Consider the following 17,500-nt stretch of genomic DNA (forward strand, 5'->3'; position numbering starts at 1 on the left):
GAAGTTTTTTGGTTTCCTCACACGTGTGTAAATCTCTGGAGATCTAAATTGTGTGTGTTTGTGTGTGGGTGTGTGTGTGTGTGTGTGTCCAAAATCCGGGTTGATTTCATATCTGATGACACTGAGGTCACATTTCACAAGCTCCTAACGATTTAATTCCTTGTGCCTCCAACATATGATTGACTGATTACGTCAGTGGTGTCCAATCTCATCCAAACTAATCCGATTCCGATCTCAGCTTTCAGACCCCTGTAGAAGCCTTTCTTTTGGAGGTTGTGGTCAGAGCTCAGGGTCAGATATGATACGGGATGCACTTTATTTCCAGGGATTTCAGAGCAACATAACAGATATTGCATCATCAGGTAGGCGTGGCCTATTTGATAATCTAACCCTAACCCTAATCCTAACCATAACTGTAGTTTTTGTACTGTAGTTTACTTGTATGACTGTTTTGTCCTTCGTAGTATGCTGGTTTTTTTTTCCAAGACCTCCAAAAACACGCCCACTTTACGTCGTGGTAACGAAACCCCTGGAATTTAGTGAATGCCGATACGATACAGCGCCCTGGAACAACTGGGGTTAAGGGCCTTGTTCAAGGGACCAACAGGGGCAGTTTGGCAGTGTTGGGGCTTGAACCCTGATCCTCAGATCAACAACCCAGATCTACATATGAATCCTAGAGTCAGGATTCAGCACGTTTCAGCCCGATATTATGCAGCTATAAATACATCTGTCTCATTCCATAGTAATTAACTTCCAGAATGAAATGTACTTATCTCTAGATTGGCGTGTTAATTTGCCCACTAATTGTCAGACACTTGTATTAGCTCGTTAACAGACCTGTAGCCGTGTCTTCAAGCGACAGATGAAGTTAAACGCTTTCTCTTTGTAAGGTTTTTCATCTTGGTGTCTAACAGAGACGGCAGCCATCCCGGTGGAACGGACTCGTTATCTGTTTGACATCCAGAGCAAACGTTTGTGCTCGTCTCTGTAAGTCTGTAAGTTTGAATCGTCCAAATTTAAATCGTAGAATAACAATTACAATTACAACGACCGTAGTGTATTTTCTCTTTATATTTTTAATCCTATCCAAGTTATTTGAAGCAGCTTTCCTCTGGCACTGTGATGACAAAGTATTTTAGACTGAAACTCATTTATTTTCTATAAAATTTGCTGGTTTGTAGAAGCCGGAGGTAAAACCAGCGAAAGTAAGCAGAGTACATGCTGAGAACGAAGGTCTGGCCGAGTTTATTAGTATTTCTACACACAATTCTCTGGATTCTGATTGGTCAGGTGGTGTCGGTTGGTTAAGCGTTATATTAATGCACAAGTTCTTAATCGTTAGCGCTTCTGTAGTAACAACGATCGCTGCAAGTCTCCGGTCGCGTTTACCGTGAAGTCGCCAGTAGGTGATCTTAGCACAGTTGGTGGTGTGTTCTACTAACGTTCCACTTGACGGCAAATCGGTTTTCTTGCCGTTAAATAAAACTTTACGGCTAAAGATTTGGTGACTATGTAAAAATTACATCAATGTATCGATCCATTATATGGTTGGAGATGTTCTGTAGGTAGCTGTGACGTTTGTGCGATATTTTTGCCCGGCAGGCACTTTATTTCCAGGGATTTCAGAACAGCGTAACAGACATTGCGTCATCGGGTAGGCGTGGCCTATTTGATAATCTAACCATAACCCTAACCCTAACCATAACCGTAGTTTTTGGTTGTTTATTTGTTTTCTAAAATAAATCTACCTGTATGACTGTTTTGTCCTTTGTAGCATGCTGTTAGACCTCCGGAAACACGCCCACTTTACGTCGTGGTAACGAAACCCCTGGAATTTAGTGAATGCCATTTTTGCCCTAGCTACAGTATGTGCTGTTAGTGCGCCACATTTCAAGACACTGTAATGATGTTTGCATTTTTTTATATCAGTTTGTGCAGAATAAATCAGTCGCTCTACGATTTCACTGTTTTTTTTTGTTTTGTTTTGTTTTATTGGGACCAAAAGTTATGGTTTTTCTGCAGATTGTGAAGTATGAAGACTGTATACAGACTGTATGTAAAGACTTTCTATGATCGCTGTGCTCATGTCTGATGCACACGGATGGAAGAAAGCGTGTTGTGATGATGTCACGTGACACATCTCTGTCCAAATCTGAGGAAAATCTGCATTATTCTGAAAAATTGTAAGTTCTTCTGAATCTCTGTTTTTTTTTTTTTTTCTTTTTACATGAAGGTAAGTGCTACTCCTGAACTGGCTGGATGCCTAGTGTTATGAGGAAGGCTTTATTGAAGATGCTCACTAATGCATATATATATATATATATGAGAGAGAGAGAGAGAGAGAGAGAGAGAAGGAGGAGGGAGAGAGGAGGGAGAGAGAAGGAGGAGGATGGAGAGAGGTGTAGAAACGTAAGGAGAAGGAGGTAGAGAGGAGTTAAAAAAGGAGAGAGAGAGCCTCTCTCTCTCCTCTCTTTCTATCTTTCTTTTCCTCTTCCTTCTTCTTTTTCCTCTCTTTTTCTCTCTCTTTCTTCCTTTTCTCCCCTCCTTCTCCTTCTTTCTCTTTCTTTCCCCCCTTCTCTCTCTCTCCTTCGTCTCCTCTCCTCTCTCTCTCTCTTTCTCTCTCTCCCCCTCTTTCTCTCTTCTTTCTCTCTCCTCTTCTCTCTCTCTCTCTCCGTCTTCTTTCTCTCTGCTTTCTCTCTCCTTCTTCTTCTTTCTCTCTCTTTTTCTCCCCTTCCTTCTCCTTCTTTCCTCTCTGCTTTCCCCCCTTCTCTCCTCTCTCTATCCCTCTCTCTCTCTTTCTCTCTCTATCCTTCTTCTTTCTCTCTTCTTTCTCTCTACTTTCTCCCTCTCTCTCTCTCTCTCTCTCTCTCTCCCCTCTCTCTTTCTCTCTCCTCTTTCTCTCTCCTTTCTCCCTCTCTCTCTCTCCTCTCTCTCTCTCTCTCGTCCTTCTCTCTCTCCCCTCTCTTTCTCTCTCCTCTTTCTCTCTCTCTCTCTCTCTCTCTCTCTCTCTCTCTCTCTTTCTCTCTTCTTTACTCTCCCTCTTCTCTCTTCTCTCTCTCATCTCCAGTTCTCTCTGCTTTCTCTCTCCTTCTTCTTCTTCTCTCTCTTTTTCTCCCCCCTTCTTTCTCCTTCTTTCTTCCTTCTTTCCCCCCTTCTCTCTCCCTCCTTCTCTCTCTCTCTCCTCTCTCTCTCTTCTCTCTCTCTCCTTCTGCTTTCTCTCTCTTTCTCTCTCCTTTCTCCCCCTCTCCTCTCCCCTACTTCTTCAGCTCTGTATTAGCGATAAGTTGTCGTAGCGATGGGGTTTTCCCGACCAATTAAATGCATGCAATAGAAGGAAGGTCATCATGACAAATGAATATCCTCTGAATATCACGACATTACATAAGGGGCAGCGGTGGCACAAGCGGTTAAGGCTCTGGGTTGTTGATCGGAGGATTCAATCAGGGTTCAAGTCCCAGCACTTCCAAGCTGCCGCTGTTGGGCCCTCAAGCAAGGCCCTTAACTGTGTGTGTGTGTGTGTGCGTGTGTGTGTGTGTGTGCGTGTGTGTGTGTGTGTGTGTGTGTGTGACCAGGATGAAGAAAAGTCCACAATGCCAGCAGCGTTGATTTAAAAACAAGAAGAACGGGGAACAGTAAAGGAGTTAAAGCCTGAAAATGTGTAGTGACGAGTGAGTCATGAGTTAGAAGGCGTTTGTGTACGTGTGTAATGGTGTTGCTGCTTCCACGGCTTTCCTTGTGTCGTGTTTGTTATTAAAATGCTTCGTTTTCAGCTTGTATAAGGAATTATGTTCAGTCTGACTGAATATTACACACACACACACACACACACACACACACACACACACACGATGGACTCAGGCTGATCTCTGTAACTGAAGGGAATGAGTGTAACTCCGATAGCAGCAGGTACTGTAGATTACGCCAGAGAGACGTTTATTCCTGCAGAACGTATTAAAAGTCACAGCGTCTGCTTTTCACGCTCATTTGAACCGCCTGATTAGATCGTTGTTGGAGGAGACAGGAGCTCTCAGTCCACTGGATGAAGCAGTTTAGTGAAGCAGATGAAGTGAAGCAAGCAGACAGCTACATTTGTCCTGCGTTTGTTCTCTCTCTCTCTCTCTCTCTCTCTCTCTCTCTCTCTCTCTCTCTCTCTCTCTTTCTCGCGTGTGCCTTGTTAGTGCGAGTCTCCAGCGCTAGATAGAGGGTCACCAGCATCAGAGTCACAGATTTATTTATTTATTTATTTATTTATTTATTTATTTATTTATTTATTTATTTGAGAACAAAAGAAATAAGGAACAATGATATAACTGCTAGAGAGGAAGATGTGGAAGAAATGTATTTCTTTAATCCTCGATTCCTCTTTCGTTCTAATATATCTCGAAATGTTTTCTTCCTCGTAGTCAGCGGCGAAATAGAAGCGAAAATATTATTAGAATACGTTATTTATAAAAGCGTTACACAACATGTCTGTGTATACTCTGGTTAGATGTGATCTCGTGGACCGTTTGTTGTTATCACTAACGTCACGGCAGCTACACAGTCTCACTCTCTCTCTTCTGTAAATTCACTCCTGTGATGGAGTCAGTAACGGACATCTGACTCGCCAGTTAGCAAGAGGACATCGCTATTAGTTTTTGTATTCAGTTTCAGTTTAATTTCAATTCTTTTTGTATAATATTTCCGGGGGCACGGTGGCTTAGAGGTTAGCACGTTCGCCTTACACCTCCAAGGTTGGGGGTTCGATGCCTGCCTCCACCTTGTGTTTGTGGAGTTTGCATGTTCTCCCCCGGGTACTCCGGTTTCCTCCCCCGGTCCAAAGACATGCATGGTAGGTTGATTGGCATCTCTGGAAAATTGTCCGTAGTGTGTGTGTGTGTGTGAGTTAATGAGAGTGTGTGTGTGCCCTGTGATGGGTTGGCACTCGTCCAGGGTGTATCCTGCCTCGATGCCCGATGACGCCTGAGATGACGGCACAGGCTCCCCGTGACCCGAGGAAGTTCGGATAAGCGGTAGAAGATGAATGAATGAATAAATGAATGAATATTTCTGCTGCAAAATCCCGCATCCTGAATTCATTCTGAGCTTCCCAGAGATGTCTAAGAGTCAAGAACTAGACACTGCGAGAAAATAATAACTGACGAATGAATCTCTATTATGGAAAACGGGACAAAACAATTCGACATATGTCCCTACCTATATGTCTACGCCGTCACGTCCGAGTCCAGCCTGAGACACTGAGACCCAATACGCAGAAGCAAACGCACACACTCAGGTGTACTGTGTGAATTCTGGAGTCTGATCGGTCAGAGGATGTCGATTCATTTTCTAAACAGCAGCTCTGACTGTAATACAGCTGCAAATCACAGGGTTATATCAATGCGCTCGTTCTAATATGTTATATACAAATTGCTTTGGTTACGTTAATTTAACGTTCATGGAAGGAGTCTCCAGTGGCAGTAACCATCGTATTTCTCAGATGATCCACAACAATACATTTTATCGTTACTTTAAAGCAGTTGTCCCCAACCCCCGGGCCGCGGACCGGTACCGGTCCGTGGACCAAATGGTACCGGGCCGCCCAAGGAACATTAAATTATTTAAATTATTATTTTATTTACTGTGGTGTATTTCTCTCGGGTTTGTGCGACTTTCCATGGACGAGAGGTTAACCGGGAGCTGAGAGACGTCACCTAAAGCCGCACCGATACCGCGCATGCGCACAATATCATGATATCGGGCCGGGTTTAGGTGACGTCTGGAGCTGAGCGGCTGCGAGCGGCAGTGGTGTTGTAGCTTTGGTGGAGAGAGAAGGTGTGTATCGCTCTTCTCTCTGTTCACCGGTACTTTGTCATGTTTAACAGTGCTTGGTGTACGTGTATATTGTGTTTGCTCAAATTTAACCCACAAATTATCAAAAATGAGCACGAAACAGACGTCGTTAGAAAGTTAGAAACTCTGCCGGTGTTCTGGATTAAAGTCATGGCGGAATACCCTGAGATTGTCACCACAGCACTTACATCCCTATCGCTATTTCCGACATGCTATCTGTGTGAAGCGGGGTTTTCTGCAGTGACGGCAACCGAAACAAAACAACGGAATAAACTGGACATAAATGACACACTTCGGGTGTCATTGTCTCCTGTTACCCCAGATGGAACCGTCTCGTTGTAAAGAAACAAGCTCAGGGTTCTCATCGATTTAGTGTTGTAGTGAGTTATAAAGGCGTGTTTAAATACAATTAAATTAAATTATTCATTTTATTATAAATTAAATTATTCATTTTGATTTAATTGTATAGCCGCCACCCCCGACCCCCAGCAGGCCGCGGTAAAATGATCAAATATTGACCGGTCCGCGGCGAAAAAAAGGTTGGGGACCGCTGCTTTAAAGTATTTCTAGATGAAAAGAATGTTGATGAAAATGTGGTGTTGCTTAAAGAAAAATGCAAATTGCTGTTATAACAGTTCTGTTTTTTTTGGGATTGTTGCGTCAAAATGTTTCATTTTGCGGCTTTTTTTTTTTCCTTTTTTGAAAATTTGTGATGCAACTTTGTGTTTTTTTGAGTTTTTGTGCTTTTTTTTAGGGAGAAACAAACGTAACGCCTTTTTATGAGAGCTTTACTCATGTCACACAAATCTGCAGAAAATTTGCGGCCATTTTCAAAAATCGCACGCTAAATGTGAATAAGTTTTGCTTGATTTTGCGTGAATTTCTTCAGGGATTGTAAATCATTTTGAGTTGCTGATGCATAATATCTAGTGACAGCAAGATGATAAACTGATACAATGAAAAAACTTTTAATCCTTGTTTGAATAAATGAAATAAAAATGTAAAAAAAAAAAAACATGTAAATAATATATCAATAAATCAAAGAAATAATTTAATTGAATAGTAGTAGTAGTAATAATAATAATAATAATAATAACAACAACAACAACAACAATAACAATAATAATAATATAAATAAATAAATAATCCAGTGATCACTTTATTTTTAATGCCTTCAAAAATAAGCAATTTAAATGTATGAATAAATGAAATTAAAAACGTAAAACTGTAAATAATATAGCAATAAATCAAATAACTAATTTCATTAAATAATCCAGTGATAATTTTACTTTGAATGACTGTAAAATAAATTGTTAAATAAATAAATAAATACATTTAATTATTATAATAATACAATCAATTCATACGATCATAAGAACAATTTAATAAATGAATTACAATTGTAATAAATGAAATCCGACGACATGTCTACTTTTAAAGTCTAAAAAAATGACATTATTTAAGTGTCAAAATGCTTGTTTTTTTTTTTTTAATTAAATTTTTAGGGAGTGTAAATCAAATCCAAAACCTCTTCAAGGAAAAGAGGAAAATGATCAATTATCATTAGGATAGTGACCACTGACCACATCATCACACCACTCCTTCCCTTGCAGCTATTATCCTTTAACAACATGCCCTCCCCCCCTTGTTTTATTCCTTAGTCTGCATCTTTTAGATCCATCATTTAATGGCAAGGTTTTCTAGTTTGAATCTCTGCTGCTGAACATGAATAAACATGTAAGATAAAATGCATGGAGTCTCATATCTCAACCCTTGGCTTTGTTTTCGTCCAAAAATCGCTTGTAAATTAGATCACGTCACATCGCATCATAGTGTATTGAATATCTTGCTGTTTGAAGTTTAGCCACCGTTATATCAGGATACGGAGTCAGGCGGAAATAGCCTTAATAAATACAGCAACAAAACGATAACAAAAAAGGAATAGTTGGTTATAGTAGTTTGTCGAGCCTTTTACATTTTTTTCAAAACTTTAAGTTTTCAAATATTTCTTTGTCATCATCATCATCATCATCATTATAATTGACGTCGCACAGGTCAGAGAGAGCACGATGCTTGTTGAGCAGATCCGCCATATCTGTTGCTTAACAGCGCCTCGTACTGCATGTACCGCCTCGTACACCGACGGATCTGCGGTTCTTTCCTCGAGCGCTGAAGCTGCCGCTCGTTTTTCTTCTCCACGCACCTGCTCCAGGTAATCAGTTGCCGTAAGAAATATGGGCTGTCTCTCGTCTTCACGCCCGATGCCAAGCGAGTGTCCTGCGCTTTCATTTATTACCACTGTACCTGCACAGCTGAGCAGATTTTCATAGGACGTTGTGTTTATTTATTAGAATATCCTGGAAAAGTTTTAATCGCTGAGATTTTCCAGGCTGATGCCTCCGTCTGTACCGCGTGATGCCGTATATGCTGCACAATATCTACTTAATTAACTTATCTGCAAATTTCTGTCAAATTAAATACAAATTGCTCCTCAAATTGAGTGTTAGTATTACAGGAGTAATTAAGCCTCAGATCTCCCTAGTGGCTCTGCTCCTTCAGGGCTCCCTGGTGACTATGCCCCTGTAGAGCACCCTGGTGGCTCCACCCCTTCAGTGTTCCCTAGTGACTCCACCCATTCAGTGCTCTCTAGTGGCTTTGCCCCTTCAGTGCACCCTGGTGGCTCCACCCCTTCAGTTCACCATGGTGGTTCTGCCCCTTCAGGGCTCCCTGGTGACTATGCCGCTGTTGTGCACCCTGGTGGCTCCACCCCTTCAGTGCTCCCTAGTGACTCCACCCATTCAGTGCTCTCTAGTGGCTTTGCCCCTTCAGTTCTCCACGGTGGCTCCACCCATTCACTGCTCCCTAGTGACTCCACCCATTCGGTACTCTCTAGTGGCTTCGCCCTTCAGTTCTCCATGGTGGTTCCACTCCTTCAGTGCTACCTGGTTCCTCCGCCCCTTCGTTGCTCTCTGGTGACAATTCCCCTGTAGTGCTCCCTGGTGGTGGCTTCACCCCCTTAGTGCTCCCCAGTGACTCCACCCTTTTAGTGCTCCCTGGTGTCTCCACCCTTTCCGTGGTCCCTATTGTCTCTGCCTCTTCAGTGTTCCCCAGTGACTCCACCCTTTTAGTGCTTCCTGGTGACTCCACCCTTTCAGCACTCCCTGGTGAAGTTGTATTGTATGTATTCAATCCAATGATCCTGCTGACCTTAGAATCTGTAGAAGGTTAAGGATCCTTCTCTGAGCATCACCACCGTGGTTCTCTGGTGTGTGTAAGATCCCAAATACCAAATTTATTCGGTTCGCTAACTGTTCTCCTGTCGATTCGACCAGTTGAGTTCCATCGTCACATGTGATTAGCTTTTGACCACCCGGGATCTGTCTTCCACCACCCCTGAACCTGTCTGGCCTGCTTAACGGAGGTCCGAAATCGTTTAAAATTCCAATTAATTTCCATCTTATGAACCATTTAGCCGGAGAGACTCCAAATGAAATTGGATTACATCCAGAAGACCCAGTGCTGATATTCATTAAGTCTACAGCGTGAATGGGATTGTCTATCTGGCTCATGTCTGATCTCCAGAGAGGAAAGATCAGCATGTAATCAGACTGGAGCTTTAATAATCCTGTCCCATGTCACCACTGATGAAAGGGAGGGGTTTAGGGTTCTTCAGCACTGATCATGTGATGCCTCACGGTCCAATCAGTCCAATCTCATTCAGGTTACACAGCAGAGGAGAGTTTGATCGACGGTATGTGGTATATTACTATTTCAGGACGGCCCAAATGGAAAAATGGGTGGAAATGTGTGACAGAGCCAGAATTTTGCTTGTATTAAAGGTAGAAGTGGGTGATATGTCAAAATAAATAAATAAATAAAACATTGTATCATGGTCTGATTTCTAAAGTTTGCTCATGCACGATATCTAGGTTTGTGCAAAGTGACATCACATTTAAAAAAACTGATCATCGAACGATAATTTTACTTTTAACACCTTCAAAATAAACAATTTAAACGTATTAATAAATAAATAAAAGTGTGTAAAAAATACATATCAATAAATCAAGTTAATTATTGAGTTAAAGAATTACAATAACAACAACAATAATAATAAATAAACAATAAATAAATAAGTAAATAAATAAAAAACATTTCCAGTGACAATTTTACTCTGAATTCCTGCAGAATTAATAAACAAATAAATAAGCAAATTAATTCATTCATGTAATTACTGTAATATATTAATGAGAAACAATACAATTATAATGTTTTAATTTCAAAAATAAATTAAAATATTACAAATTCAGTATGTTCCTGGAGCAGTATGGCTATTAGCACTATTTCATGCCTATGAAATAAAATGTAATTAATTAATTAATTGATTGATTGATTGACTGATTGATCAATAAATAAATCAATCAATCAATTAATTAATTAATTAATTGAAACGGCGCAACATACTTTTCATTCATTTACACATACATTTCTCAATTGTGTTTTTATGAGTCTCAGATTATTTAATGAATGAACTGTTGCTATAGTAACGATAACAATAACGCAACAGAGCATGTGTGTTAATATGAACAGTAATATTATCCCTCACCAGACACTGAGATCTTTTTAAACTTGCCTTGTCGTGTTAACGGTGCTCGAGTGTTTTCAGGAAGAGAAATGCAGCACGTTTGGGCCGTAGCTGTCTTCTCACACTTAGACGGAAAGATAATTGTGCATTTTCACACACACACACACACACACACACACACACACACACACACACACACACACACACACACACCTTGGTTATTCTCTCAATCGTAATCATGACTGAAACAGAGGTATTGATCAGTATAATTACTTCTCATCAGCAGGAGTGTGTGTAACAGAGGGAACATCAATACAAGGTTCGAGTGGCTGCCGCTGATAACCTTGTAGAGTTCGTGTTTGACTTTGACTCGTCGTTAAAGCGGCTCAGTGATCCGAATGAACATTCTATTGGTAATAATAATGCTGTATGGAACGTAAATGAATTATGATTAATGATACAGATTGGTGTAATAAGCTTCATGATAGATGGCTCAGATACACTTGCTGTAGCTGTCAGAAAAATCTCAGTTTTTAACTTAACGGAGTCTCGCCTGGCTCATAGCAATAACCTGTCTTTGTAGACAACTATGTTGACAACTTGAAGCTATGGCTCAAGCTTAGCTACGCTGATATTACTAACAACTTGGTTATATTCATGGTGAAGTGCAAAGGGCTTTTTTTACACAAACATTTACGGCATTAAGTTGATGTACGTATCCGGAGCAACTTACGTTTTTACCTTATATTATACAACTGACCAATTGAGGGTTAAAGGCCTTGCTCAGTGTCCCAGTGGTGGTAGCTTGGTGGTCCTAGGATAAAACTAGGACCTTCTGGATAAAAACTGGGTCTTCTTGATGTAATAAAACTAACATCCACCCTCAAGAGTCTTGGGATTTGCGGATCAGCTTGGGAATGGTTTGCCTCCTACCTGGAAGGACGCTCATATCAGCTAACATGGAGGGGAATGACATCGGCTCCACGCAGACTCTCCACTGGCGTCCCACAGGGCTCAGTACTTGGTCCTCTTCTTTTCGCCCTGTATACTCACTCTCTTGGTGAAGTTACTTCATCACATGGGTTCTCTTACCACTGCTATGCTGATGATACACAACTTATCTTCTCTTTCCCACCCTCAGATACCACAGCTTCTGACCGGATCTCAGCATGTCTGGCAGAAATTTCATCATGGATAATGGCTCATCAGTTAAAGCTCAATCCTAGCAAAACTGAACTGCTGTTCATCCCAGGTGATTCATCCCCAGATCATGATCTTGCCATATCCTTTCACAACGATCTGATCTCCCCTTCAGTCACAGCTCATAACCGCTGCTGCGATCCCTCCACTGGCTTCCGCTAGCTGCACGCATCCGGTTCAAAACACTGATGCTGGCCTACAAAGCCAAAAATGGACCAGCTCCCTCTTACCTCAAAGCCCTCATCACTCCTCGCACTGCACTACACACCCTCAGAGCTACAGCACTGCTCGACTGGTCCCACCATCTCTCAGGGTAAGAGGCAAGTATACTACAAGACTCTTCTCTGTTCTGGCACCAAGGTGGTGGAATGAACTTCCCCTAGAGGTCCGGACAGCCGAGTCACTGGCTATTTTCAAGCAGCGGTTAAAGACCTACTTATTCAGGAAACACTTCAACTAGCACTTCTTTCCTTATCTTTTGCATTAAAAAACAAAAACAAAAAAAAAAACCTTTGACACTTTTTCATTGTAACTTTGAACAAATGTTTTAAACTCATGGTATCTTAAGTACGTAACCTAGTGAGCAGCATTAATGTATTCAATGTTAGAGATTTAAGCACTTATGTACGTCGCTCTGGATAAGGGCGTCTGTCACATGCTGTAAATGTAAATGTTATACTAAAATTTTGGTGGGAAAAAAATGAATTTTTCAAAAAGCAGAGCCGAAATCCAGTGCAAACTATTTCTGTATCGACTCGTCGGCACACGTAGGCATCGATCACAGAGTCTTTACAGAGAGAAAATCAGGAAAAAGTAAGGGAGAAATTTGTTTATCTCTCATCCGGTGACAGCTGTGTGACAGCACTAACCTTTTCATCTAACTTTAGAACGAAGAGCTTTATTCCCTTCATCGTGATTTCCCCGCAGGTCTTTAACTAAGTGTCATCGCTGACTCAGGCTCTATGTCCATTTATTCATTCCCTTATTCACTTATTTATTGCTCACAGCCTTTCGGACATGACAGCGAAGCATGAAAAGTCAGCTCAGGTTTTATTTTATTGACGTGAGCACTGAGGAGATCACAGGACGCAAAATATTCAGAACTCAGAAAAGGCAAAGAACGAGAAGACAAGGTCACAGACCTGAGTTGAATTCAGCAGTTTTATTCTACTGATTATAGACTTTTCTAGCTTTGAGCTTGTTTCTAAAAGCCAAAAATGAAATCTAAGTCTGTTTCTATTTTAGTGATGTATGACTGAGTCGCTTCTTAATTCGAGGTGAATGTAAGAGAATGTTAAGCGTGAGGTTTGTATGTTAGCATGAATGGTGTGGTTAGTGTGAATGGTGAGGTGAATGTGTTAGTGTGAATGGTGTGGGTTGCGTGTTAGCGTGAATTGTGTGTTTAGCGTGAATGGTGTGGTTAGTGTGAATTGTATATTTAGCGTGAATGGTGTGGTTAGTGTGAATGGTGTGGTTAGTGTGAATGGTGTGGTTAGTGTGAATGGTGAGGTGAATGTGTTAGTGTGAATGGTGTGGGTTGCGTGTTAGCGTGAATTGTGTGTTTAGCGTGAATGGTGTGGTTAGTGTGAATTGTATATTTAGCGTGAATGGTGTGGTTAGTGTGAATGGTGTGGTTAGTGTGAATGGTGTGGTTAGTGTGAATGGTGAGGTGAATGTGTTAGTGTGAATGGTGTGGGTTGCGTGTTAGCGTGAATTGTGTGTTTAGCGTGTTAGTGTGAATTGTGTGGTTAGTGTGAATGGTGTGGTTAGTGTGTTAGCTTGAATGGTGAGGTTAGTGTGTTGGTGTGAATGGTGAGGTTAGTGTGTTAGCTTGAATGGTGGGGTTAGTGTGTTGGTGTGAATGGTGAGGTTAGTGTGTTGGTGTGAATGGTGAGGTTAGTGTGTTAGCTTGAATGGTGAGGTTAGTGTGTTGGTGTGAATGGTGAGGTTAGTGTGTTGGCGTGAATGGTGAGGTTAGTGTGTTGGTGTGAATGGTGAGGTTAGTGTGTTAGTGTGAATGGTGAGGTTAGTGTGTTAGCTTGAATGGTGAGGTTAGTGTGTTAGCTTGAATGGTGAGGTTAGTGTGTTGGTGTGAATGGTGAGGTTAGTGTGTTGGCGTGAATGGTGAGGTTAGTGTGTTGGTGTGAATGGTGAGGTTAGTGTGTTAGTGTGAATGGTGAGGTTAGTGTGTTAGCTTGAATGGTGAGGTTAGTGTGTTAGCTTGAATGGTGAGGTTAGTGTGTTGGTGTGAATGGTGAGGTTAGTGTGTTGGCGTGAATGATGAGGTTAGTGTGTTGGTGTGAATGGTGAGGTTAGTGTGTTGGCGTGAATGGTGAGGTTAGTGTGTTGGTGTGAATGGTGAGGTTAGTGTGTTGGCGTGAATGGTGAGGTTAGTGTGTTGGCGTGAATGGTGAGGTTAGTGTGTTAGTGTGAATGGTGAGGTTAGTGTGTTAGCTTGAATGGTGAGGTTAGTGTGTTAGTGTGAATGGTGAGGTTAGTGTGTTAGCTTGAATGGTGAGGTTAGTGTGTTAGCTTGAATGGTGAGGTTAGTGTGTTAGCTTGAATGATGAGGTCAGTGTGTTAGCGTGAATGATGAGGTTAGTGTGTTGGTGTGAATGGTGAGGTTAGTGTGTTGGTGTGAATGGTGAGGTTAGTGTGTTAGTGTGAATGGTGAGGTTAGTGTGTTAGCTTGAATGGTGAGGTTAGTGTGTTGGTGTGAATGGTGAGGTTAGTGTGTTGGTGTGAATGGTGAGGTTAGTGTGTTAGCTTGAATGGTGAGGTTAGTGTGTTGGTGTGAATGGTGAGGTTAGTGTGTTGGTGTGAATGGTGAGGTTAGTGTGTTAGCTTGAATGGTGAGGTTAGTGTGTTAGCTTGAATGGTGAGGTTAGTGTGTTGGTGTGAATGGTGAGGTTAGTGTGTTAGTGTGAATGGTGAGGTTAGTGTGTTGGTGTGAATGGTGAGGTTAGTGTGTTGGCGTGAATGATGAGGTTAGTGTGTTGGCGTGAATGATGAGGTTAGTGTGTTGGCGTGAATGGTGAGGTTAGTGTGTTGGCGTGAATGGTGAGGTTAGTGTGTTAGTGTGAATGGTGAGGTTAGTGTGTTGGCGTGAATGGTGAGGTTAGTGTGTTGGCGTGAATGATGAGGTTAGTGTGTTGGTGTGAATGGTGAGGTTAGTGTGTTGGCGTGAATGGTGAGGTTAGTGTGTTAGCTTGAATGTTGAGGTTAGTGTGTTAGCTTGAATGGTGAGGTTAGTGTGTTAGTGTGTTAGTGTGAATGATGAGGTTAGTGTGTTAGTGTGAATGGTGAGGTTAGTGTGTTAGCTTGAATGGTGAGGTTAGTGTGTTAGCTTGAATGATGAGGTTAGTGTGTTAGCTTGAATGTTGAGGTTAGTGTGTTAGCTTGAATGGTGAGGTTAGTGTGTTAGCTTGAATGGTGAGGTTAGTGTGTTAGTGTGTTAGTGTGAATGATGAGGTTAGTGTGTTAGTGTGAATGGTGAGGTTAGTGTGTTAGCTTGAATGGTGAGGTTAGTGTGTTAGCTTGAATGTTGAGGTTAGTGTGTTAGCTTGAATGATGAGGTTAGTGTGTTAGTGTGAATGGTGAGGTTAGTGTGTTAGTTTGAATGGTGAGGTTAGTGTGTTAGCTTGAATGGTGAGGTTAGTGTGTTAGTGTGTTAGTGTGAATGATGAGGTTAGTGTGTTAGTGTGAATGGTGAGGTTAGTGTGTTAGCTTGAATGGTGAGGTTAGTGTGTTAGCTTGAATGTTGAGGTTAGTGTGTTAGCTTGAATGGTGAGGTTAGTGTGTTAGCTTGAATGGTGAGGTTAGTGTGTTAGTGTGTTAGTGTGAATGATGAGGTTAGTGTGTTAGTGTGAATGGTGAGGTTAGTGTGTTAGCTTGAATGGTGAGGTTAGTGTGTTAGCTTGAATGTTGAGGTTAGTGTGTTAGCTTGAATGATGAGGTTAGTGTGTTAGTGTGAATGGTGAGGTTAGTGTGTTAGTTTGAATGATGAGGTTAGCATGAATGATGAACTTAAAATGAAAGGCAAGGTTAGTATGTTAAAGTAAATGGTGAGATTAGCATGTTAGCATGAATGATGCGGTTAGACCGAAACATGTTTGACTCGGCTGCGTGAACAAAGCTTGACGGAGACTGTTTCGACGATTTTTATTGATGACCTGATTCAAATCATTTTACTCATGAACTCACTGATACACTGTTATCTGTAAAATGGTTGACTCAGGAAAACGACATGGCCGAAAGATGGAGGTTATCGAGACAATTAGACGCCAAACATGAGTTGGTTAATTATCTCCATAAAACTTTAATCACTGTAAAGTTTTTCTGCTTTCAAAATAAAAGTCTTTGTAATAAATTCACACGGCATATGGCATGGCCATTAGTAGAAGTTACTCTGTCTTTAGTTTGTATAATTTTTACCTTAAACAGCCTGAAAATGTTGTTTTCAGAAAAGCCTGAGGGCCCAAAACGTGTAAATCCTTCTGCTGGTTCAGTTGTTCAGCTTCTCGTTTTGCGGGTGTGTGTTTGTGACCGTTTGGCATCATCTCAGGTGGGTCGAGGGAGGGGTGTGTATTAGCATAGTACATAAAAAGCTAGACAGGATTACAGATGGTGGCATTTTAACACACCGCCTCGACCACGTGGAGTGTCATACTGTGAAAAGAGACAGACAGAGAGAGAGAGAGAGAGAGAGAGAGAGAGAGAGAGAGAGAGAGAGAGAGAGAGAGAGAGAGAGATATCTAAACACAGAGAGTCAGGAACACAAGCAAGCAAAAGCTGGGAAAAAAGTGATGGATGAATTATGGAAGAAGAAAAAAACAGTTCAGACTATAATTGAGTTTCTCTAAATTTAGATTTAAACAAACTTCCACGTCAAATATAGTCGCAAAATACGCTCAGTAAATCGAAAGTTGCTATCACCTTCGACCCGAATAATTACGTCCATATCAATTTCAGCAATAAATTATGTTGTGGGCGGAGTCATCCTGGAAGAGACCACGCCCCTCTGAACAGAGTAACAGATTAGGACAATAAAGGTGATTTTTTTTTACTTGTTTCAGTTTTTGTACTGATTTGCATCAATGTTTTGTTCTAATAGGACGAGTACTGTAGAGACACACCAGGGCAGAAAAAGAAATAAATGCCCCAACAGCATCAAAAGGCTTGAACTCTAATCACCATCTATTCTCTGGGGTTAATTAGAGGCTCTGAAGTTTAGCTGCTCGTTCAGAGAAAGCTGTTTATACGGATGTTATCTGTTTTGACTGTATCTATTGTGCCCACATACTTTTGGTCGTATAGCGTGTATGTGTGAGACAGAAAAACTTGATTTTATCTCCTCAAACCTAATAACAGTTGCATTGACTGCATTGTACTGCTTCAGCACACACACACACACACACACATACACACACATACACGCCATATGGTTGAAACAATTAAATGGCTCTGCTCCTTTTGTTCGATCTCCGTCTCGTTACGCGGTGCGACAAAAGCTATGGAATCATTTGTTACTCCTTTGAATTCACCTTCCATCTTTGCTCATGTAATGCGTTTTAATCTCAATCTAACTGCTTGCTAACTTTTTATCATTTCATTCTACAGTGTTAGCTAAAAAACACATAACATCTCAAATTTCCCCTGGGTCCTAGTGAACCCGGTTTAAACAGAATCCTGTTTTGTGTAGTTAGACAACTGAATCCTGAATTCTCATTTGCATATTAGCGTATCAACACCTATGATTGGATAAATCCTGCGTGTGACGCTTTAAATAACGGCTCGTCTCACATCATCACTTTCAACGGTTCTGTTATCATCCACGGCTTTATCATCTATTTTGCTCTTTTTATGTTTGTCGTTGGAGGCACG

At 41.3% G+C, this 17,500-nt stretch overlaps 1 protein-coding gene across 1 annotated transcript in view; it reads left to right on the plus strand.

Annotated features, from left to right (window-relative positions):
- Nucleotides 1-17,500, plus strand: part of galnt18a (UDP-N-acetyl-alpha-D-galactosamine:polypeptide N-acetylgalactosaminyltransferase 18a) — an 81,973-nt gene that overhangs the window by 730 nt on the left and 63,743 nt on the right. The gene's annotated exons all lie outside the window — the stretch shown is intronic.

Source organism: Tachysurus fulvidraco, chromosome 17, assembly GCF_022655615.1.
Source record: "Tachysurus fulvidraco isolate hzauxx_2018 chromosome 17, HZAU_PFXX_2.0, whole genome shotgun sequence".
Classification (NCBI taxonomy): domain Eukaryota; kingdom Metazoa; phylum Chordata; class Actinopteri; order Siluriformes; family Bagridae; genus Tachysurus; species Tachysurus fulvidraco.